General features: G+C 48.9%; 1 protein-coding gene and 1 long non-coding RNA gene across 2 annotated transcripts in view; both read right to left on the bottom strand.

The window, feature by feature from the left end:
* The window catches only part of ZNF469 (zinc finger protein 469), a 182,133-nt gene extending 163,904 nt beyond the window's left edge, over positions 1-18,229 (bottom strand). The window contains exons 1-2 of the mRNA XM_048316851.1: positions 17,325-18,229; positions 11,486-11,591 (exon numbers count right to left, since the gene is read on the bottom strand). The gene's annotated coding sequence lies outside the window, so the exon portion shown is untranslated. The remainder of the gene's footprint in view (positions 1-11,485; positions 11,592-17,324) is intronic.
* A 2,906-nt stretch (positions 18,230-21,135) lies between these two features.
* Positions 21,136-24,062, bottom strand: LOC125332110. The gene is made up of 3 exons (XR_007206365.1): positions 23,210-24,062; positions 22,243-22,446; positions 21,136-21,424 (listed from the first exon to the last, which is right to left on the bottom strand). It is a non-coding gene; the product is annotated as an uncharacterized LOC125332110 (long non-coding RNA).
* Positions 24,063-24,512: the final 450 nt, after the last annotated feature.

Raw genomic sequence — 24,512 nt, forward strand, 5'->3', positions numbered from 1 at the left:
CAGCAGCTTCCCACTGGGAATCGTTGCTTTCCAAGGGGATCAGCTCCAACTGGGAGCAGCTCCACCCGTGGCCATCCCTGGGGAAGGGCTCCGGGCTGGGGGGTCACAGCCATGAGCAGCCAATGGGATCCAGGGATGGAATCCCACCAGGAGCAGGCACAGGGGATGGGATCAGGGGCTGGGATGGGGAAAGGCTGTGGGAAAAGGCTGGGAAAGAGCCAGAGTGTTAAAAATAAACCCCCTTTCCCTGATAAATTACTCCTGTGGAAATGGCACAAAGGGGTGTTGGGAAGGAGCGGAACGTGGAATGGGTGGCAGGGCTGGGAGGTGACCACCAGAGCGACGACCACCACACTGATGACCACCAGACCTTCGGAGTGATCCCAGGAGGAGTCTGAGGCTGTTTTTGGAGCACTGGGGATCACTGGGTGGGACTGGGAGGGATGGACCGGCGCTGCTCCCATGGGACACCACATCCTCACTGGAATCACCGCTCCGCTGGGAACACCCAGAGCTGTCCATGGGTGACAGGAACCGTTGGAATAAAGCAAAGTAGAGCCTTGGTGGGAAGAGAAACGCCGTGTTCCTGAAGGAGTGACCTTCCAGGAGGTGGAGCCTGAGCAGTTGTGGAGCCATGGCCGCACCCCTCCCTCGGCTTCCTCGCTCGGGCCCGAACTTATGCAATGATTTATTTGCATCCTGCCCGAAAACAAATGGATGTTTTACATACTTATATCATAAGATAAAGTGATCCTGCAGCTGATCAAAGCCAGGGCAGATCTGGAGGCGATTACAGCAAGTGTTTGCTTAACTGAGGTCATGATGCACTCGGAGCGGGCGAGGCTCCGGCTCTGCTCCGCACATGTGAGCGCTCCAGGAAAGTCGGGAGAGGCCCAAGCTCCAAGTGCTGCCTTTCCAAGAGTTCAAGCAAAGCTGAACCTGGCTCCTCAGTCCAGCCTTGGGACAAAGGATTGGTCAAGGGCAGCAGTGTTGGGCTGTTTGTGAAATAAAATTGAATTTGTGGAGTCTCAAGAGTTTTGTGTCCGATGGAAGCTCAGTTTGGCTTCATTTGGAATTCTGGAGAGGCTGAGGGAGCTGGAAAGGGGCTCAGGCTGGAGCAAAGGAGGCTCAGGGGGGACCTTGTGGCTCTGCACAAGTCCCTGACAGGAGGGGGCAGCCGGGGGGGTCGGGCTCTGCTCCCAGGGAACAGGGACAGGAGGAGAGGGAACGGCCTCAGGCTGGGCCAGGGCAGGCTCAGGGTGGACAGCAGCAGGAATTTCCCCATGGAAAGGGAGCTCAGGCCTTGGAAGTACTCAGGGAGGTTTGGAGTGCCCATCCCTGGAGGTGTGCCAGGAAGGGCTGGAGGTGGCACTGAGTGCTCTGGGCTGGGGACAAGGTGGGGATTGAGTTCAGGTTGGACTCTGATCCTGGAGCTCTTTTCCACCCCCTGTGATCCTGATTCCATGATTCTGTGAAATGGGGATGAGTCTGTCCAGCACTTTCTGTGTCCTGGCAGCCAGGGCTCTGGAAAAGCTGGGAGGACAGGGATGCTCCACTCTGCAGACCTGACACACCCCGGGCTGGCCTCAGAGGGATTTTTCCAGAATCCGAGGTTGGTACTGAACCACACAGTTGGGAATGGGCAAAGGATCACGTGGATGCAGAGTTTCCTCCTGGAAAGCCTTGCAGTGGCTGGGCAGAGGCTACGAGATCCAGGGATGACCAGTCCAGCCTGGCACTATACTGGGACATACTGGGAATACTGATCCCATTCCACCAAGCTGGGTGTCCAGGAGACTTTCCCACCCTCCAGCCCCACAGGAAATCCAGGCTGATGCCGAGGGGTGTCCCTGGTGCCTTCCCTGCCCCTTCACTAAATGTCATCACCGAGAGTTTGATTTCTGCCTGCTCCCACTGAAACAGCAAATTCCTGGTGTTACACCAGAGCCCGGATTCCGGCGCTAGAAGAGCCAAATTCTCCCTGAAAAACACAGTCAGGGATTTGCCTTCTCCTGATTTTCCAGCCCTGCAAAGCCACGTTGGGTCCTTCCCCGCTTTCCACGCAGCACAAACGCCTGTGCAAGGCTCAGGAGACAAATCCAGCCGGGATTTGCAATCCCTGGGATCTCATTCCCGGCCACATCTGGGGCCCTGCCGGCTCCATCCCGACGCAGAACCGCGAACGAGCTGCGGGATGGGAACGTTCTCCTCCCGTTTAATGGGATGCTGAAATGAAAACCACATCCTTATCTGCCAGCCGCTGTCATCCCATCTCCCGCAGCTCATTCCCGTTTCCCTGGCTCCTGCCGGGAGGGCAGCGCCCGCCGCTCCGTGTCCGTCACATTCCCGCTGCATCCCGGCAGCCGGCACATCCCTAATCAATCCCGCGTGTCCCGGGAGGAGACAGGAGGCTCCTGGGGCCTCCAGCGCCCGAGCCTTCATCGCCGTGGCGGGGATGTCAGCGGGATGCTGATAAGAGCCTCGCCCAGCTCGTTATCAGCGTGTGCGGGGCGGGATGGAGCAGCCGCAGCTGCCGGCTCCAGAGGGGAATTCCTGAAGGCACGGCTGCCTTTGGGAATGGTGCGAACCGCCGGCAGCCCAGGAGTTGGGAAACCACAAGAATTTTTGGCGAGGCTTTCCCTTCAGTGCCAGCGGAGGTGACTCCAGGTCAGCGGCTCCGTGCTCCGAGCGCTCCACACTCAGGGATGCTCCAGCTCTGCTGAGCTGTCTCCTCTCCTCTTTCCCCTCTCCTGTTCCCTGATCCCACAGGATTTTTTTCCCCCGTGTCTGGTCCCTTACACACCACTGGAAGAGAAGCCAAAGCTCCAGCAGCACCGAGCAGCTCAGCTCACTGGTGTTCAGTGCATTCCCAGCTTCTCATGAACCCCCGCTTCCCCAGCCCTCGAAGTCCCACCCCACGAAAATGTCCCTGGAAAACAGCAAAAGGCTGGAAATTTAACAAAAAAAGCTACAAATTTGTCTTTTAGGCAGAAATCATCTCAGCAGCAGGAGCGGCTTGGAGCAATCTGGGCACGGGGCAGAGGCTCTGCAGTGGAAAAGGAATTATTTGGTCTATAAAGGGATTTTGATACAAAATACGTGAAAGAACTGAGACTTCCCGCAGCCAAATTCCTGCATAAAACATAAAACCGGCCCAGACTTCAAACAGAACATCTCAAAAACTTTCCAGCAGATCCATTAAGAGCTGGGTTTTTAAGGAAAGCCAAGGGAACCAGGGCTGCCACCCAGCATTCTGCTGATTTTATTTGGGAAGCTTTGTGTTTCTCACCACCCACACTCACTAAAAAGGGCTCACCACGAGCTTGCAGCAAATTTCTTTGCTTGAATGGCAGAGGGGTTGAATCCAGGCTGGATTCTGCCAGGACTGGGGAGCAGAAGTGCCACAGCCTCCACCCCACAGATCTTAATGGGGTTTCCTCAGGTGGACACCGGCTGTGGGAATGGGATGGAGGCCAGCACGCTCAGCTTCCCCATATCCAGGGAAAACTAGACCCTTCGGGATGTGCCCCTGTGCTTCCAAGAGTTTCCTCACCCAAATGTCCCTGAGTTTAATTGATCCCACACGAATGCTGCTCCACCAGGATGGAAACAGGATGAAAATGGGCAAATGACCTCCAAATCAAGGGTTCACATCCACTTCCACCCCAAAAATCCAACCCCCTGGATCAGCCTCCATGCTCTTGGAAAGCCTAATCCCGATTTTCCAACTGCATCCCCCCAAACCTCTGCAGAGCCCTCAGCGAAGGACAGATTTCATCCTTCTTATCGGAGCTTCGGAGACACCATTTGTCTTCCTGACAGGAATCAGCTGGATTCCCCAACAAGGAGACAAAGGAAAAGGCCACGAGCCCCAGGAGGGCATGGATGGTCTGAGCTGGTGCAGCTGGGGGTGAAATCCTGGAGAGGAGCATTTGTTTCCAGCTTGTCCCTCTGCACGTGGAGCTCCAGCATCGTTCCAGCACGGCGGGGCTGGTGGGAGCCGGAGCAGATTCCGGCCATGCACACAAAGCACAGAGCTTGGGGGGTTTTTGGGATGTTTGGGATCCTGGGGGCCCTCCCCAGCTCCTGAAGCCACGTTCCTGTTGGCTCCAGGGCTGGCTGGGCCGCAGGACAGGGATGAAATAATCTTTGGATTCACTCAGTGGGAGCACTGGGGGGGTCAGTGGGGAGGGTCTCCCAAGGCTTGGGAAGGAGGTGAAAGAGCCTTTGCCCCATTCCAGGCTGGAGAAATGGTTCCCAGCCCATTTCCACCTGGTAAACCTGGACAGAACCCTCTGCCCAAAGGTTTGGGATGGAAGGGATCTCAAAGCTCATCTCGTTCCAACCCTGACACCTTCCACTATCCCAGGCTGCTCCAAGCCCTGTCCAGCCTGGCCTTGGACACTGCCAGGGATGGGGTTTGTGCCCTGGTCAAGATGGGGAAATGCCACAGGAATGATGGAGCAGCTCCCTAAAGTCTCAGGCCGCTGTGCCCTGCGAGGGGGGATTTTGGGAATTGTTCCCACCAGGTTTGTGGCAGCTCCTCGGCTGCCAGCACCAGTCCCAAACTGGTTTGCAGGAAGGAAACCAATCCCACAGGCTCCAGACACATCCAGCAGCTGGGACAATACACCACAAATGAGGATTCGGGAAGAGCTGGGATCTCCTCATTTGTGGGATAAGTGTGGCGGCTGCTCCAGGGACAGAAGGGAATCAAAGCAAATTCCCTGCCTGGGATGGAGATCTTGGGTTTTCAGCCTGGATCCATTTTCCTAAGGAACTCTCCATCCTGCTGGAGATGGATTCTGGACAGGGAGGGAGGAATCACCTGAAACATACCCTGAGCCTTGATTAACACCTGGTTTTGCTTCAAAAACATCTTCCCGCTTTATCCCGAGTCTGAGCTGCTTCCTGCAGCTCCACAGAATCCATCTGGGATGTGCCAGAGATCTGCAGCCAGGCAGAGCAGCCCAGCCCCAAAAAACACAGTGTCCTGCCATGGAGGGGGTGTCTCCATGACCTTCCCCTCTCCAGGCTTCCAGGTTTTGTTTGCTTGAACTCTCGGTTCCTTTTTTATGGTTCCCCCGAGCTGACAGGCTCAGCACAGGCTCTGCTCCCATCATTCCAAGATCAAATGGCCAGGCAGAGCTTGCCAGCCCCGTGGAAAACAGGTCCTGGGAGCTGGTGGAACCAATCTCAAGGAAACAACGGCCAAGGCTGCCCTGGTTTTAGAGGAGAAGTTTCCAAGCCCGTTATTTCACCTTGAGCGGAGCCAGTGGGGCTGCCCAAGGCTGGGCTTATCCCAAGGGCAGGTGCACACACGGATCACCCTCCCCACCAGCCAGACCCGAGCCTGGAGAGGCACCTGGAGATCTGGCACATGGAATTCAGCAGAGCTGAAGCGTTTCTGCCTTTGGCTGAGCTCAGCCTCCCTCCCAGTCCAGTCATCCAGGGGCCTTCCAGCCGGGAGCTGCTCCCTGCCCAGCAAGAGGAGAGACTTTTATTGGGATTAAATGAACGTGTGCACAGCTGATCCAAGAGCTCTGGGATCATTCACTCCATGGGGATTTTCCTCAGCTGCTCTTCACCCCGGCTGGATTTCGGGTGGCACCAGCTCCCAGAACATTTGGCTGGTGGGTTTTGGCAGCAGTTTTCCCAGGATCTGCAAAGGAGCAGGCACCAAGGGCTCATAAACTCTGGTGGGAATTATGTGCAAGAACAGCTCAAACTCCATGGAAAATCCCAGCTGTCCCAGTAAGGGATGTTCTCCTCCCTGCTGTGAGCACCAGCACCTCTCACTGAGGTCGAGGCAAGTAACGATCCCAGGAGTCCAACTTCCGAAATTCCAGCAATCAGGACAGGGGTTCCTCCTCCCCCATCCTTCCAAGTCAGCCATCACCGACCCCTGGAAGCTGAGATACTGGAATTGTCCATGGATATCTTCCAGTGCAGGGGCAGCTGAAGTCCCAGCCTGAGGAATTGCCCTTTGGAACCTTTCCAAAGGGGACAGCTCCAGGCCCTGGGAGTTCCCCACACTCCTAAAGCCTGACTTAACTCCCCAGCTTAGGAGCTGATTTGTTTCGAGGTGACCTTAAGTGACACTGTCAGTGCAATGCAGAGTCCACGACAGAGCCAAGGTTTGGTTTCAGCTCTCCTGGTTCCTGTTCCCTGATCCCACAGACTTTTCCCTGTGTTTGGTCCCTTCCACAGAAGCAGCCAAAGCTCCAGCAGCACTTTCCAGCTCAGCTCACTTGGTTCGGCACATTCCCACCTTTTCATGAATCCCAACTTTCCCAGCAAAGGGTCACATCCCGATCCTTCAATCCCACTCCGTGAAAATTCCCTCAAAGCAGCCAGGGGTTGGACTTTGGGAGGGATTTCCATGGGGGAAGAAAGGAGCTGCTGCCCTGGAATAAAAGCTGGACAAGACAAGACAATTCCATACCAAAGGCAGCAGTTGCCGTCCACGGCTCCAGAAGCCAAAGTGGCTCCCAGAGGGATCCTGCTCTCCCCAAAAGTGCAGCACCCATCCCTCCCACACTGCTCAGCTCTCCTCAGGACCACCTGCATGGGCTTCCCTTCCCACCCCACATTCCCAGCCCCCAAAAGGCCTCCCAAAACCCCCAACAGGAGCCCGGTGCTACTGGGAAAGTGCAGAATTCCTTCAGTTTATTGCCATATAAAAACTCTTGCTGGGATGGAAGATGAGGAATGGAAACACATCCTCAGCATCCCACGCACAGTCTGGCTCCCACCGGCTGCTCCATCTGGATCCCACCCAGCTGCAAAACTGTCTGGGAGCTCCCAGAGCTCTCCAGGGAGGCCTGACCCCAGCCAGGTCCTTTTGCTGGGTGTTGGATCAGCACAGCCTGTCCTTTCCTAACCATTTGCTCCCTGTGGAGCAACTCTTGATTCCAATCTCCCTGCCTGTGGTTTCCTCTGCTTCCTAACCAAGCTCTCTCCTTGGATTTGTCGAGGGGTGAATTGCAGTCCCTGCCTGGCTGCAGGGAGGCTCGTGCCCCTCGCTCATGGCTCCTCTGAGTCACTTTTTGGCCAGACACAAAGCAAAAAACTCTGCTGAATGGACCAGCAAAGCCAAAGGCCCAGCTTGGGCCTTAATTTGATGACAAACAAATCATTCATCTGCTGTGACTGAAGTGGGAGGGGAGAGAAAAGGTCCAGGCTCCAGGCACGGCCTTTTCCCATTGGAAATGTCCTTCCCACCATGGCAAACACTCCTGGCTGTCACCTCTGGGCCTTGCCCAGCTGGGGAAGGCAGCAGCGACCTTGAAATGCTCAAAGTGGCACCGACGTGGCAACTTTAGGCTGAATAACCTCAGATTTGGGGGCTCCGAGATGGAGCAGCCCTGGGGTGTTTTATTGTTTTTAAAATCAGACAAATGCTGCAATAGGCTCCACTGGGAACAAATCCATGGGAAGTATTCCCTGGTGGAAGGGGCTGGGACGAGGCTGGTGGGTCTGAAGCTCTCCTTTATCATCTCCAGTGCCATGAGGGCAGAGGGAAGGGGATGGAGGAGGTCCCTCAGCTCTGGGCCTCAGTGCACAACCAGGCAACCATTTCCACCCTCGCTTCACCCCATTTCTGGGTTCTGGGTGACACAGCTGAAAGCAGCTCAAAAAACATCATCCTACAAATGCTGAAAGCTCAGAAATGCCATCACGGAGTGGGAGGGATTCTCCATGCACATTCCAGTGAGGGAATGTTAACCTGGCTTCATTTTAACAACATTTCTGTGGGAATGGGGCCTGTGGGGCCTGCAGGGACTGGGGTGAGGCAGAAACAGGAGCAGAGCAGAAGGAAATGAAGTGTGAGGGAGGAAGAACAGGAACTGAACAGGCTGAGACCTGGAAGGAGAGATAAAGGGGAGGAAAAGGGGAGATAAAGGGGAAGTAAGGGGGAGATAAAGGGGAGGTGCTGCTCCAGATGGCAGCAGCAGGAACAACCTCTGGCACCCGCTGTCATCCAGCCCTATTTAGAGTTGGTTGGGCTTTATTTTGCCAGGAATTAATAGGGCAAAAGTAGAACTCAGAGCAGTGCAGCAAAGCAAAGCTTTGCCCCCAAAGTGGGGCACAGACAAAACCCTGGAGCCCATGAGAAATTCCCAGGGAGTCTCTGCTTGGAGAGCAGGGCTTGGTGGGACTGGCAGCTGCCACTCCTCCAGCCCCCAAAGCATCCAAGGGGATCAAGGATCCATCCATCCCAAACTCCTGCAAAGCCTGCTCAGCAGCCCTGGGGTTCTTCTCTTCCAGGAGGTTCCTGGCAAACACTCCGAGGCAGGAACGGAGGGTGAAAGCCAAGGTGGGCCCTGGATGAGTTGGAGATTGTTTTTCATGGTTTTCCTGGAGTGTTGAAAGAAATCCTTCGTTCTCCATGACCTGGGAGCTCTGGGAGTAGAGTGGGGTCGTGCTGGAGCTCTGGAGCTCATTTAAGCCCAGCACTGAGGCTCAGGAGTTGGAGGGAGCTCCCTGAGCTTTACTGGTGATGTCAGCACCACCTCGGGGCCTGCTCACAGCCCTTCCCTGCCTGCAGCATTCCCAGAGGCTCCCTGAGAAGCCCAGGCTGGAAATGGGATGGATTTCCACACCAGCAATCCCTCAGGGTTGTGCCTGTGCTGGCACTGAGAGGGCAGAGCTGGCACATCCCGGGCATGATCCCAAAGGGAAGGGAATGGCTGCTGGGAGAGGTCAGAGGGGGGCACTTGGAAGGAATTGGCCCCACTGACTCACCAAAAATGAGGTTTTACATTAAAGCCTGGATCCATTTCCTTGTGTCCAAGGCTCCTTTCCCAGGAGCCACAACAGGAGTGTGTGGCACACACGAGCCTGTTCCACAGGATCCATTTCCCTGGATCCATCTGCCGGCGCTGTCCCAGTGCTCCCTGTTTTATCCCATAAATCCTTCCCTGCATTTCCACTCACTCTGAGCAAATCATTTTCCAGATGGCCCCAAAAAGAGAAACACAAATCCAACACATTACTTGGATGCAGTGATGGAGCTGCCCCTTCCCTCATCTTCCCTGTGCTACCTCCTGCTCTGGAATGGGCCAGGCCTTTCCTACATGAATGGGGCAACTACAGAGTGACTCGAACCAACTGGAACAGGGAAAAGCCAAATTAATCCCCCCTGTTTTGTCCTGCTTGGGCCCAGCTGGGGGAGGGCGATGTAAAAAGAGCACTCAGAGGGAGCAGCTCATCTCCTGAGGGTTGTGATGTCCAAATCCAGCTCGCTCTCCACAGGAAAACAACATCCAAAGCCAAGGCCATCCCTGTGCGGAGCTCTGAGCTTACACCCTCCCTGTTATTCCAAAAGATCCCACAGTGTGCCCACACTGGAGTCATTCCCAGTGTCCTGGCCATCAGGAAGAGCTTGTGCCCATCCCAATCCAGCTCCACAAGGCAGGACAGAGGCCCCTGGAGCCTCCCACTGATTGTAAGTAATGATTTCTAATCCGCTGCTGCCGAGGGGAGGCCGACAGTGCTCCCATTAACTCTGTCCCTTTCCTTTGGAAACCCACAGCTATCAGCTCCCTCTGGAAGGCCCTGGTGCCATAGTGTGAAAGGGAAAAAGGAAAAAAAAACAGAATATGAAGCTGAGAATCTCAGGAGGTGATGGATTTATCATCTGCTCTTGCTCACAGGATGAACCTGTCACGAGACAGGGGACGGACAGGCCGTGGAGAAGCCAAGCTGGAGATTTCCCCAATCCCTGAGGAAAACAACTCTCTGCTAATCCCAGAGGCTCCAGGCCAGCACTGAATATCCATTAGGCTGGGGCAAAGCCAGGACTCCAGCTCCAGGCCTCTGCTTTCACTCTGTGTGTTGGTCCTGTGCTCGTTTTCAGGGCCAAGACACATCCAAAGGCCGCGGGGCCACCAGAACCTCGAAGGCACCAAATTTCAAGGTCTCCAGAAGAAAGAAGCTGATGAACCCCTCCAACACATCTCCCTCAGCCCTCTGGGAGCCATGGAGATCTCCCAAAGCAGGAATTCCCCAGCGGAGCAGACCACACAGATGGAACCAGCTGGATTTTTTATATCTTTCTCTTTTTTTTTTAAATCTCTCCATTTTTTCTGGTGTTGCTTTAACCTGCAGACAGTAACTCGAGGAGGTGCTGCTCATCTCCTAAAGTTCCCTCTTGCCCAACCTTAAATGACATCCAGGGAGACACAAGAAACCCTCTGAGCTCCCTCTTGGCACCACCACAAAGCACAGAAGCCAAGGTGTGAAACCCCCAAAGGTGCCAGCACATCTCCAGAGCAGCCTGACACCCTCAGTGTCCCAAAACTCTCCTTTTTCGCCTGAAATCTGAGTTCAGTTTGGAGGCAGCAGTTGCACAAGCACTTCTGCATGTGGTTCAGCTGTAAAACTTGGCCCAGGGTTTCCCTCACCATGGCTCAAGTGTTATTTTAGGGGGGAGGAAGGTTGGAGACACTGAAAAACCAGACCTTCCCAAGCTTCAAATAAGTCTCTTTTTTTTTTTTTTTTTTTGTCCTGCAGACTGAAATTCCTGGAGTTTAAATCCCTGCTCTTTTTTGGAATGGCACCTGGGAGAAGGTTGAACCCCCTGAACAAGCACTACCTTGGAACAAAGGGAGTTTATTAGTTCTGTTCTTTGGAGGAATAGAAATGCATTATTAACGGCATCGGGGATTACTAAAAACTGAGGAAAGCAAATTAAAAACTAATTCTGTCCTCACTATTTCCTGACTTTCTGTGCTTTTCCTAGCCTGGAGTGGGAGGTGCTGCACAGGAGGGGAGGGATGGATGGGAAAGGCCTTCAAGTGCCTTCCCTGCCACTGACAACTGCCTTGCACTTTCCTTTCCTGCTTCTTTTCACTTCCCTGTCTCCACAGGCTGGAGAGGGAAACCCTGGGAGTTCCCGGAGCCAAAGCAGTTTGGATTTTCTCCTCTTCACCTCCTAATTTGCATGAAATCCTCCTTTTTCTGCACTGCATCTTCTAAAACAGTGTGGATAAAATAGGAAATAAGAGAAAATCCAAACTCTGGTGAGTGCAGCCCTTGAGGAAGGAAAACCCAGCACTGGGAAGAGACTCAGGGAATTCCCTCGTTCCTGGTAGAGCTGAAACCTGTCCTTAAACCTGTGATTAAACACAATTAACATGAGCTCAACAGCAAACTTTAACAGGAGAATAATTAACACCCAGCCCTGTTTCTCACCCTGTCCTTTGTGATATTGTCAATTTATACAAATTCCAATCATTAGGAAAAAAAAATTAATTCTTTCTCATGCAAAGTGCAAACAAACCCAGGCTCCTCTTCCATCCAGGATGGTGGAGAGAGAATAAATGAGGGAAAATAGATTCCTCTGCTTACCTTGCCTTTGGAAACACTTTTCCATATCCCTGCGAGCTTCCTTGCAGCAGGTATTTATCCTCCCAAAAAATTTCCCATCCTGTTGCAGTTCCAATGGTTTTTGAAAGGATGCAACATAAAATCCACTAACCTTGAGGCCCTGGGGGCTGGGAGCTCAGGTCCCTCTGCAGATCTCTCACTCCTGAAAGAGTTTCCTGAAGGGAATCCCTTTTTTCCAAGTGGGACAGCACGACTGCCTGGTGAGAAGGATCAGAACTGGGTTAACGTGGTTTGTCTGGGACAAAGCTGCACCTCAAACATTAAATCAATGAAGGGGGGATTTGAAAAAAGTGGGAACAGTTGGCTTCTGTTAAATTCTCCAGGATTTTCCCTGGGATGCTGTTTACAAGACATGGATTTCACGAGACCAGACGGGAGCACAAAACCTCCTTGGACCAACCACAGGTGCCACCTACTCGTGCCTGTCCTTCATCTCCACCCTTGGAAAAACAAGGTTTTCCAGGGAAGATGCCATTCTTTCGGGAATGTCCCATCTGGGGGGTGCTGTGGAGCACGAGATGTTGCTGTTCTCAGGGACAGTCACCCACAAGGACACCCCAGAGTGCCCCTGCAGCTCCCTCCGGAAACCTGGGAGATCCACAGGACATGGAGCTCTCCTGGAGGTGTCTGAGCAGCCTCTGGGTCACCCAGGGGAGGGACAGGACTCAGTGCAAGTGTCCCTGCAGGGATTCAGTTCAAATTCTCAAGGAAAACCCCTCTGTTTGAGGCAGGAAGTTCAGCCCTCGCTGCCCCTGAGTTTCCCTGTTTCTCCTGGAATATTTTGCAGATTTAAGACGCCGTAGGTGGTGATTTGGAGTCCCTTTTCCAATCTGATGTCCCTGAGGAAAGAGCCATCCTAAATTCCTGTAAATTCCTCCCCATGAGGGTGGATTTCCCAGAGAAGCTGTGGTTGTCCCTGGATCCCTGGAAGTGTCCCAGGCCTGGTGAAGGCCCTCACCATGACCTCAGGGGTGGATGAGCAGTGGTGTCACCACGTCCCATCTGGAAGGGACAGCAAGGACAGGAACTGCCACTCCCAGAGTCCCTTTAGTTCTGAAAGTCAGGATTTCCTAGGTCAGTCTGAAGGTAAAATCGAGCTGGTTTCCATCATTCCAAGGGTCCCAAAAAGCAGAGAACTGGATGAAAGTCACACGTGACTCCCCCATCCTGGCAACTGCAAGGTCCTCATTAAGACCTTTGCTGAAATAAATGTAATTCAGCCACTGATGGGGCTCTGCCTAGGGACAAAACCCAGCAAAAGCAGCAGGGAGCCTTTATCTCCCCACTCTCCCCCATCCATTTTCCTGCTCTTTCAGCACCCACATCCCAGGGTGGGATCTGCTTTGATCGTTTGTTGGTTCAGGGTGTAATCAGCACTAATAATTTCTCCACCCTAGTGCTATTAGGCACATTTGGGAAGTGATTTCCCACCCCCCAGAGACCCTGCAACTGGATACCTCGTGTGCTAACCCGTGGATTTCCTCCACTTCAGCATATCCCGAGGCCTCGAGGAAATTAGCAATCCAAACAAATTCTGCTGGGGTTTCAAAGATGAATTCCTGTAATAACACTGCACTGGGATTGGACTGGGGGCTGGAGCTCTCCACAAACCAGGCAAAACCTCCCAGACAACGAGGGATTTGCCCAAACTTCAGCTCGGTGGTCACGTAGTCCTGTGTCCCCCTTCCCTGCACTGCTGATTACCCAGATTATTTCTGTCTCAGCACAAGTTCAGTCACTTCTCCTTATCCAGAAGCTCGTCCTTTCCACAAGTTCCAGAGAAAAATGAAAGTGAGCGGATTAAAAATAGAAGAGGGGAAAAAAAATAAACTCCAACAACTTGCTATCTCAACTGCCTTTTGCTTCTGGCACTTGCAGCGCTGTTCCTTGTTTTGTTTGCTTTATTTCTTGCCTTTTTGTCTCCCCTTTCCCAAGAGAGAACTGCAAAGGTCAGACGCTGCCACGCTCCCGTGTCCTGCGGCAGGAGCTGCCTCAGCTCTTGGCAGGCTCAGGAACCAGACAATTCCTCAGGAGAGGTCCCAATCCAGGCTCGGGAAGAGCAGCAGGAGCAGGACATGGGAATGCTGAGCCATGGGCTGAGAGCAGCACAGCAGCCAAAACCCCAACACCCCGGGGCTGAGCACTGAGGGAAGGGGAACATCCATGGAGAATGAAAAAGGGGTGGCTGAGGGAAAAGAGAGGATTTTATGTCTGGGTTAAAAGAGGTGGATGAGGAAGAAGAGAGGATTTTATGTCTGGGTTAAAAGAGGTGGATGAGGAAGAAGAGAGGATTTTATGTCTGGGTTAAAAGAGGTGGATGAGGAAGAAGAGAGGATTTTATGTCTGGCTTCTGTGTGGAAGCAAATCATCCAAGTGGGGGTGAAAAGGAGCTCAGTTCTTCCACAGAGAGGAGACCAAATGAAAGAGTTCATGGGCAAGAAGGAGGTTTAAAACTGAGCATAACCTGCCCCAGGTGTGTCTGGGGAAAGGGGAGTGCAGAGTTCAGCCACCATTGCTGGAGCCCTTTAGAGCTCCCAGAGTGTTTTATCCCCACATGGATCACAGCCATGGAACCATGGAATGGTCTGGATTGGAAGGGACTTTAAAGTTCATCTTATTCCAGGATCTGCCATGAGTAAGGAACTTTCTGCTACAGAACCATGGAATATCCTGGGGTGGAAGGGATCCATCAGGATCATCCAGCCCAACCCCTGGCTCTGCTCAGGACACGCCAATAATTCCACCCTGTGCCTGAAGGTGTCCAAACATTCCTTGAGCTCCATTACCACAGTTACAAACCTGTGTCCACAGTGCCACATGCCCCTTTCCCAGCTGTCCTGGTGAAAAACACTGAAAGAATGTGGTGTCCATGTTTTTGGTGGGGCAGAGAGGGGGAAATTCCATGTTTTGGGAGGTGATGGGCACGGATATCTGTGTTGGGAGCCCTGGGAATGACACATCCCCACAGGACAAGCTGGATCTGTGTGTCTGATCTCCCGCCAAGGGCCCTCACGATGGCAAAGGATCTCCAGCAAGAGCTGGAATCCCAAAATGCAGCGTCCATGAATTCTGAGATAGAGCTGAAACACTTTTAGTTTATAAATGAGTGAAACAGGAGCAGGGAATGCAGATAAAAAGGGAATTCAGTGAATTGAGGGGAAGCTTTCACAGCTTGAAGGGAAACATTCAGTTCGGGGAACGCAGGAAATGAAATCAAACCAAATTGAAAGTGGATTTTTTAATAAGAGAATGGACTAGGCCAGACCTAGAAGGGCTTAGGGAACTGATAATGATGAGAAGAAACACAAAAATCATAAAACCAGGGAATTTGGAGGCCTGCACTTCATCCCTTGCCCTGCGAAGAGTGAACGAGGTGAGAGTTTGGTTCAAGGAGCTGAAACCTCAGCCCCAAGTTCTGGGAGGAGTTCAGGGAGGGGAGCTGCTCTTGGCTTCACCTCCCTGCCATAAACCAAGGGAATTTCAAACCCAGGAGGAAAAGAGGGAGCAACAAGTGCAAAAGAAACCCCAATTTCTGTGCATCAGCTGCTTGTAGCAGGAGGGTGGCCCAGTCCAGAGCAGCCTCCAGCAAATCCCCACCTGGAAACTGGGAAAAGCCTCTGCACACTGGATATAAATAGACATTTTCCAGCCACATGAGGACAAGAGCTCAGACTTGCTGGACAAACATTGCCCCACAATGTAGAACTACCATTTTTTAATTTTTAAATTTTTTTAAAATTTTTCTCATTTTTACTGTTATTTTTATTATTGTTATTGATGTTATAATTATTGTTATTATCATTCTTATCGTTATTACTACTATTATTATTACTTAGAAATGGAATTTATTTATGGCAAATATTAAGAACTATAATAATGGACAAGCTAGGAACGTTTATGTGCTACAGAATTCTTTGTCCTGATCCATTGGGGTGTTGGTTACTGAAGGTTTCCCCGTGTGATGAGGACTCAGCAGGTTGAAGGTGGAAAAAAGGGTTTATTTCAACAGATCAGTTGGTTTGAGCTGCTCTTCAGGGCAGAGTGAAGTTTTGAAAGCAAAGCAAAAACCAGAACAAGGTTTCTCATTTGTAACTTGAGCCTGGGGTTTATTCAGTGTCATAACTCTGAGGTAATTATGTTTAATCTTAGCATAATTATAATAAAAAGAGGAATATCACTGATCCAGAGCTCTGAGCTGGTGACAGCTGGAACTCATGGATGAGTTACCCTTAATATCCTACAAAAAGGTCGTAGGTGCTGCACAAGGAGGGACCATCCAAGCTCAGAGGGACAGAAGGTCCATGAAAACCGGGAATGCAGAGCAGGGAGGGACTAAAGGGTGAGACGTGAAGCATTGAAATTGCATTGAAATTTTGCATTTTCATTGTTTGTGTTGACATTTTGGTCCTGCCACGGGCAAGGGGCAGCAGGGGGAAGAAGCAGATTTAAATGAGAACAGGAACGGGCTGAGGTCAGGGAGGAGAGCAAAAGCCTGGATGAGTATTTGATGTGACAGGGAAGAAAAAGCCAAGGAGAGGAAGTTTGTGAATGGATTTGATCTGGGCAAAAGGCAGCATCCAGCAAGGCCAAGAGCAAAGGATGTTGCGTTCATGGAGATGTGATGAGACAACAACTTGGACATGAGTCTGAGCTCAAAAGGTTGAGTTCTTAGGGCTGAAAACACTTAGGGCAGGAGTAGGAAAACAGGAAGATGTTGGCTGGCCAGAAAAGGAAGGAAAATCTCTCCCCACCACCTGAACTGTATCAGCTGAGACAAGGCCCCTCAGGAGATTTTCCTTCCCCTCCCACATTGTCCAGCTTCCTCCTTTCACTCTGCTTCCCATCCCAGCTTTCTGTTATCGTTTGGATGATTTGGATCATCTGTGTCTCTCCTGCACAGGACCTGACCCAGGCGAGCAGGGCTTGTAAACCCAGCGGCCTCCACGGGGCCTTTTGATGTCTGGAGCAGGCAGCCAGGCTGCTGGAATTTATGGTTTCCAAGGAGGACTGGGAAAGGGAGAAATTTATGTTAGGAAAATGTGACTGTCATCTTCGTTTATCTCCCGGTTTTGTAATGGAAAACAGGCATTTCACAAACACATCCCCACAAAACCCAGCGTGAAACAGTTCAGGAAGTCGAGCACGTTAACCATGAGCTGCTCCAGAGAGCCTGGGAATGTTATTATTGTTGTTATAATAATAATAATAATAATAATTATTATTATTATATAACCATAAACCCAACAACAACAACAATAATAACAATGCAATAAATCACACCCCAGCTGCAACATCCCATCCCCATGCACCTGGCAGGGTTGGAAACCCCCATGGAGAAGCAAGGCAGCAGCATCTCTTCCCTCTTCCATCCTTCATCGTGTCTGGATCAGGAAATCCTCGGATCCCTCGAAGCACAAACCCCCCACACTCAGTGCAGAAGCCGTGGAGCATCACACAGGCAGCAAATAAAGTGTGGAGCTACACCAGGATGCTCCAAGGTTCAGGAAAGCCCATCCTGAACACGTGGATTACCTAGAAGGCTGCAGCTGGAGCAGGCAGATAAGGAGAGCAGCTCAAGCTGGAAGGAGTTAAGCCATGCAAATCAAAATGCTCCCAAAAATCAAAATGCTCCCATTTTGACATGAAATCCACACAAATTTGCATTCCCGCTCCATGAGTTTGTTTGCAGTCCTTGGCAGCTCATGAGGACTTTTGGATTTAGAGCAGGAAAGAGCAGAGATTCTGTTCCAGACCCCCCCCCAGCTCATTCCTGGAGCCTGTTCTGCAGGAAAACCTGAATTAAGAGAGCACCTTTTGCATCTGGTACCAAACAATCCCAATTCACCTCCACTCCTGACCTTCCCACCGAGGCATTTCCAACATTTCAACCATTTTCTGAGCGTTCAGACAGGAAGTTTTTCCATACTCACCCTGGAGGAGGTGGTGGCACTGCTGCTCCGTGTCCTGCCCTACACCCAGCGTGCCCGGGCACTCACTTCTGTGCTTTTCCCGACCTCCTTTGACAGGGAGCTGATTGCAGAGCTCCGTGATTACGTCTGCATCTCCAAATCTTTCTTTCTCAGCTGGAAAGTCTCAAGTTCCAAGCTGGGATTCCCTCTCCACCCCCTTTCTCCAGGAGTTAACTCTCCTTTTGCTGGAAGGGTCTGTCTGGTCAGCACCCACCAAAATCTCAGGTGCAAAAGGAAGAGGGAAGGTGGCATTTTAAGAGAAAAATCAGGGTTTTCTTGGATGTTCTGTGCTGTAAGAAAGGTCTTTTTAATTATAAAATGTTTAATTTTGGACCTTCAGAAACCAGCCCTGAAGGATTAAGGGTTTCAAGGTGTTTTAAAATTGCTTTTATCTCGAATTCTTTCTCTTATGATGTTGATCAGTCCCTGGGTTCTCAGCCAGAAATTTGCTGTCCCCCACAAACAAGGGGGACAAGAACCCATCGTTTCTCTGGTCAGAACCCAGTAAAAAGCACTTTTAGCCCAACTCAACCCTCCTACTTTGAGAATTTCATGTGAGCAAGACAATTCCTCAGTATTAGGGAAGATTTCTTCCCCAGAAGGATTGTCCAGCCCAGGCACAGGGACACGGGTCAGTGGTGGCCTTGGCAGTGCTGGGGGATGGTTGGACTTGATGCTCCTAAAGGTCTTTCCAACCTGAATGAATCCTGATTCTCTAAATTTAGGGTATTTCCCCCATTTTTGGGTGGTGTTTTCTGGCACAGGGAGGGAACAGGGGGAACGTTCTGTGATCGAGCCTGGGAATGGATCCAGTGACTGTGGACTGTGCGGATCCATCGCTGGCAGCCAGGGGCATTCCTTGGGATCAGCCTTGCACACCCACTCCAGGCTGCCACACACCACTCCCATTCCCATTCCCATTCCCATTCCCATTCCCATTCCTGTCCCAAGGCACCTCATGGCCCTGTGGGGCTGCATTTGGTGACATTTGGCAGTGCCAGAAGGGATCTAAAGATGAGGAATCCAGCACTCCAGAGCTGCTTGGGCATTACTCCTCCTCCTTCTCCACACACACTCCCAATCCCTCTGCCTCAATTCCCACCTGGATTTCCTGGCTGGAAGTTCCTGCAATTCCCTCCCTGCCCAAACTAAAGAGCTTTTCCCCAGTTTTTCTTCCCAACAGCAAACTCCAATCATGAGCTTTTCAATTTACCCTCGACTCGACAGATCTGCACATGGATTAAAGCTGCGAAGATCTGGACTTGGAGCCAAGAGCCTGAGGGACTTCAAATCCGAGGACACTTGTGCAGCACAGAGCTGGGATTCCAGCGGGATTGGAGCAGGGAATGACACAGGTAACTCCCAAAATAAAACCAAGACCACACACAAAAACCCCACCTCGAAACGTTCAACCACTTCTTATCAATGAATTTTTATCAATGCCAAGAGTGCTGCATTTGCTCAAAGACAGGGATCAGCATGGAAAACTGTCAATCCATGCAAAGACATTCCAAGTTTTTTAAGGGAATATTCCGACCAAGTCGATTTTCTGGCAGAAAAATGAAGACTTTCCCCCTTTTACAATAAAAAAACCAAAAGGGAATCGTTCCCGTCCCTGAACCCCAAGGTTCACTGAGCCCTTTGCCACACCAGAAAACTTCCATGAAAACCCAGGGAAGTGTCAGAGGGGGAAGTGTGGGGATGCACGGTTTATTTTTGGAAAATCCTCAGGCAGAACCTGCCAGAGGAGCTGCTGGTTTTGTTCTAATGCTCAACGGAACGAAACTCCCAGGAATTCCAGGCAGAACCCAAACCAGATGTAATCCCCCCAGATGTTTACAGACTCCTTCAAAACCCAGCAAGGGATAAACAAAATGGGGAAAGAAAAAAAGATGGAAAATCCCCCCCAAGCCTCTCCCCTCCGCCTCGCCCCTGCCTACCTCCAGCGCTGCTGCTGCTCCTCGGATAAATGAGGAGATTTGGGCACTAATTGATGACAGAAAATGAGGAACTTCCCAGGAACCCCCTCCCTGGGCTGCAGAGAGGAGGGAAAGGCAACCTGAGCTTGGAAAAGGAGGGAGGGGTCCAACCAAACCAACAAACTGCTCCTGGCTTTTTTGCCTCGGTTTTCCCTGGATTCCTCCCGCCTCCTCTTTTCCGAACGTTCGGATTTTTATTTTTTTTTTTTTGATTTCTCCGCTGGTTTTGCTGAGGAGAGCAGGGAGCCCATTAGAGCAGGGCGATGGAGAGAGTTGAGGGAGGATTGAGTAACGAAATGGCTGTAAAATCGCAGGAATTGTGCAAGGCAGATGGCCCCAAGGAGAGCGCGGCGCTCGCGGGCTGGGACACGGAGCGGAGCCGGACAAAGCCCGTGGGCTGGGGCTGATGAAAGGGAGCCCGGCTGGGATCGGCACGGAAGGGATTGCGAGCAGCAATTCTGCCGAGAAAAGGCACCGAAGCTGGGGTTTGCTGCTCAGCCTAAACTGGGAACGGACAGAATTCCCAGTGCCATCACCTGGCTGCTTCCAGAGGGAGGTTTCAGTTCAGCGCCACGTGGGAACAGCAGGGGAAAATCTGGTGATTGATTGAAAATGTTCCTAATTAACATCAAACGCTGGAATTTCCAACTGTGGGGTTTGGGAACTGTTAAATCAGCCCAGCAAAAAGCATCTTCTCTGTGCATGACACTTCGGGCTAAAATTGCTTTAGTTTTTCCTGATTAATGGAGTTCAGAATGCAGCAGAGCAAGGGGTTTGTAAATATATAAATATATATGAAAACATACATATAAAGAAATATAAATATGTATTAAAGCATACATGTCAATATAAATATAAATATAAATATAAATATAAATATAAACATAAATAATATAAATATAAATAAATAAAAATATAAATATAAATAATAAAAATTTAAATATAAATATAAATAATAAAAATTTAAATATAAGTATAAATATAAATAAAAATATAATAAAAATTAAAATAAATATAAAATATAAACATAAATATAAATAATAAAAATAAAATTCAAATTCAAATAAAAATAAATATAAAATAGAAACATAAATATAAATATAAATAAAATAAAAAAATATATTAAAATAAAAATATATTTAAATATGAATATAAATGTATAAAATAAAAATTATAACTATTAACATAAATACAAATAAATATAGATGGAAATATAAATAATATAAACATAAACATAAATATATAAATATATTTATATATAAATATAAACACATACGGTGTGCAGATATATAAATAGAAATATATGTTGTATATATGGTGTATAAATATAAAAATAAATATACATATTGTATCCATGGTGCATATATCGAAATAAATACAGATATTGTAGATACGGTGTGTATTTATAAATTATCCATGATCTATTATAGATTGTACATATTGTAAATATATCAATAAATTGATATTTTATATATGGTGCACATATCAATAAATATACATATATTGTATATGTGGTGTGTATATATATAAATGAATATATATACATATATTAATATATTAATATATCAATATATAAATATATCAATATATTAATATTTTCTATTATATTTTTAACATAAATAAATATATAAAGAAATAAGTGTATAGTTATACAAGTAAATAAAAATAAAGAAATAAGTGTATATGTATATAAAATATATCTCTATTATATACATATATACATATATATATACACACACATATATACACATATATATATTAAAATATATATTAATTATATTATATTAATTAATTATATATTAATTTTTATATATATATATATATATATATATATATATATATATATATAAAAATATATACCTTTCAGCTCCTCAAACAGTGCTGGGCAGCTCCCAGGTTTTTTCCTGCTTTTCCCAGCAAGCCAATGGTAAATGGAATATAGAGTCCACCATTCCCAGCTGGAATCATTCCCACCTCCAGACAGCAGAGCTCTGCTCCCTGGGGCAACAAGAAACCAGCAAAGTCCCGTGGATTGCACTGCCCAGTGCTCACATCCTGCTCAGCAAAGCAAGCCCAGTGCATCTGGAAAACAGAAATCCCAAAGGTTCCCTAAGGAAAGCAGGGAATCAGTGGGGGACACCGGGATTCTTCTCATTTTCACGGTTCTGTTCTGAAATCCCATCAAAGTCCAGTGCCACGTTCCAGCATGGAACACTGAGGACAACGAGCGCAAGCTCAGCCTAAACTCAGTTTTCCATCCAGGTTTTTGTTGTGTTTCTCCACCACTTTAATTCAAAGGGAAGACCTGGAATAATGCATTTACTGGGAAATTATATGAATTATAATAATTATATAAAAGATAATCTCATAACACAGAGATGGAGAGATGGAACTGGGCAGTTTAATTAAACATCCAAAACACAGATTAACCTGAGGGACCAGATCTACAGAACTTTCTCAACCTCTTGGTTAATTAAAAAATCTATATGATGAATAAAAAAAAGTAAAATATAGAAAAGAGAGAAGATATAGTTTCTGCCCAAAATATGAAATTTTATTAAATATCACTAGAAGATATTTTTTCCTTTGCAAAAAAGGAAAAATCAAATAGAAAAGGAAGAGGAGGAAACTTTGAAAAGTGGAATTCTGTTTAAAAAAAGGCCAAAAAAATTTAAACAAAGGAAACATTTACTGTTGAAGCAAACTTTGTATGAGACACAAATGGGGAAAAATAGGTTTTTCTCCATTTCCATCCAATTTACCATGATAAAAACAAGATTTGATTAAAAATCACCTGGAGGAAGAAGAGAGCTGAGCCCTGCCTTGGCATGTGGGCTCTGCAGGGCTCCTCGTGCCTCCCCTCGCTGCCGAAATCCCCATTTTTTGGGATCCAAACCCACCTTCAGGAGTGTCAGGCAGCAGCCCCGGGGCTGTGTGTCTGCAGCAGCACACGGAAGAGGGATCTCAGTTTCCCCAGCTCAGTGATTCCCTTCTTCCCAGCTCCATCCCAGGAAATGAGCTCTGACTGCCGAGGGCTCATCTGAAGCAGCGGAGCTCCCACCAGAGCTTTGGGATCACCAGGAATGAAAGGAACATTCTTATCCCTGATAATGGGAAACAGTTTGTGCTGAATTACAGTTACAGCTCGAGATTTGCACTGCTGGGATAATTGGGAATTCAGCAGGAAAACTGATTGCTAACAGGAGTTTGAGATCCTGCAGCGATTCGGGCTTGGGGTTTTTTTGTAGGGATTGGTTTTCTCCCAGTGTTTTTCTAACATGAAACTCCATAGCCATAGAATTGGATAATAAAATCCAGGGCCACCAGAGGATCTCCACACAGCAGGAGCTCCACGATGGAGACAAGCACCAAAGCAGCTTTTTGGATGGAATTCTTTGCTTTACAGGCAAAGTGTCGATGCTGAAATGGCTGAAAATGCAGCTAACGAGGACATTCCAGTTAGCTGGGTCACAGAAGGGTGATAGTTTTATAGATTTGTTTTGCAAATAAATCAAACATAAATACATAAAACTACCAAGGAAAGACAGAAAGAAAAAGAAAACCAGGAAAGGAATTCCCAACACCCTGCACTTTTCTCAGGCCAGTTTCTTGCTGTACAATCCACCAAACCAGAATATTTTAATCAGGAGCATGGAAACCCTAAAGGATTCTTCTTTTCAGGTGGGATTCAAGATTCAGTGATCTGAAGGGTCTTAATAATGGTCCACTAAGAGAATTTGAATCCAAAATCAGGATAAATGGTCCAGGTTCTAGTGAACTGAATATTAAAAATAACCAACAGGGCCAAGCAGGGTAACCAGAGGCTCTCTCCCCCCCAAAATCTGCACATCAAAATATTGCCCTCACCAAAATCATCCCAGGAAAACTGGAATCTGCAGGGCATGAGATGAATTCCAATAAAATAAGCAGCTGATCCAAGTTTAACCGTGCAAGAAATGTCCTCTGAACACGCCTGGTCTCAATCTCTCTTGAACAGAAGCAGCGTGAGGAGGAAAAGAACAGTGAAAAATGAGGATGTTGGAAGGTTTGCTGAGGGAAAAAGAACATTATTAGTAAAAAAGGCAGAGGCTGGGAGCTACAGGAGATGTAATTTGAGTGCTCCTAGTTGATTTACTGAAAATCATCTTCAAGGATGGAACCACATCTGTGGGGAACCAACACCAACCTTCTCAACCCTCAGGGCCCCCAGGAGCTCCTGCTTCCTTATCTTGTAATACTTGCAGGATTTCTTCCTGTTTTGTGGATTTCTTCCTGTTTTGTAGATGTGGTTTTGGCACAACCTCGAGGTGAAGGTGCCTTCCCACTGCACAGAACCTCACAGACCTTCCCAGGAGGGAATTCATCCCTGAATTATTCATTTTTGGGAATGATTTCTTTGTTGGTGGCACAGCCTGTGATGCCTGGAAAACACATCCAACATTCCTGGAGACATTTCCTGCCTGGACAAGGAGATTGAACCCAGAGAGAGGGAGCAGGGACAGGGAATACTCACCAGAATCCCTGGCTCAGTGCTGGAGTCTCCTGAGCTCAACCTCCTCCTGAACCTCGGCTGGAAAATGCAAAGAGAACAAAATCCTGAGCTCACCACAAACCAGAGGAATGGAGGGGAATTCCCAACTCAGCCTGACAGGACCCAGGGAATGGATTCCCACTGAGGGCAGGGAGAGATGGGATATTGGGAAGGAATTGTTCCCTGGGAGGGTGGGGAGGCCCTGGGATGGATTTCCCAGAGCAGCTGGGGCTGCCCCTGGATCCCTGGCAGTGCCCAAGGCCAGGCTGGAATAACCTGGGATAATGGAAGGTGTCCTTGCCCATGGCAGGGGTGGATCTGGATGATCCTTAAGGTCCCTCCCAACCCAAATCATTCCATAATTCCATGATTATTAAAATGTCCAGGCCTTGCTTTATTTTTAGGCCTCTCTTTGGGTGCCAAGCTCTTCAAAGATCCCTCAGTTTGAGAAAAACCACTCCAAAAGGAGCTGAAAACAGCCAAATTCTTGGCCTGCTGCAAACCCTGAGCTCCATAAGCTGTGGTTGTTTGCATTGTGCTTCTGTGTCAAGAAATATCCCAAAGAGAAGGAGGAATTTATGGAAAGTGTAACACTTACCAGGGACAACATTCCCAGAAGCTGGGGGTGCTTAACCCTTC

Source organism: Corvus hawaiiensis, chromosome 12 (genome assembly GCF_020740725.1).
Source record: "Corvus hawaiiensis isolate bCorHaw1 chromosome 12, bCorHaw1.pri.cur, whole genome shotgun sequence".
Classification (NCBI taxonomy): Eukaryota; Metazoa; Chordata; class Aves; order Passeriformes; family Corvidae; genus Corvus; species Corvus hawaiiensis.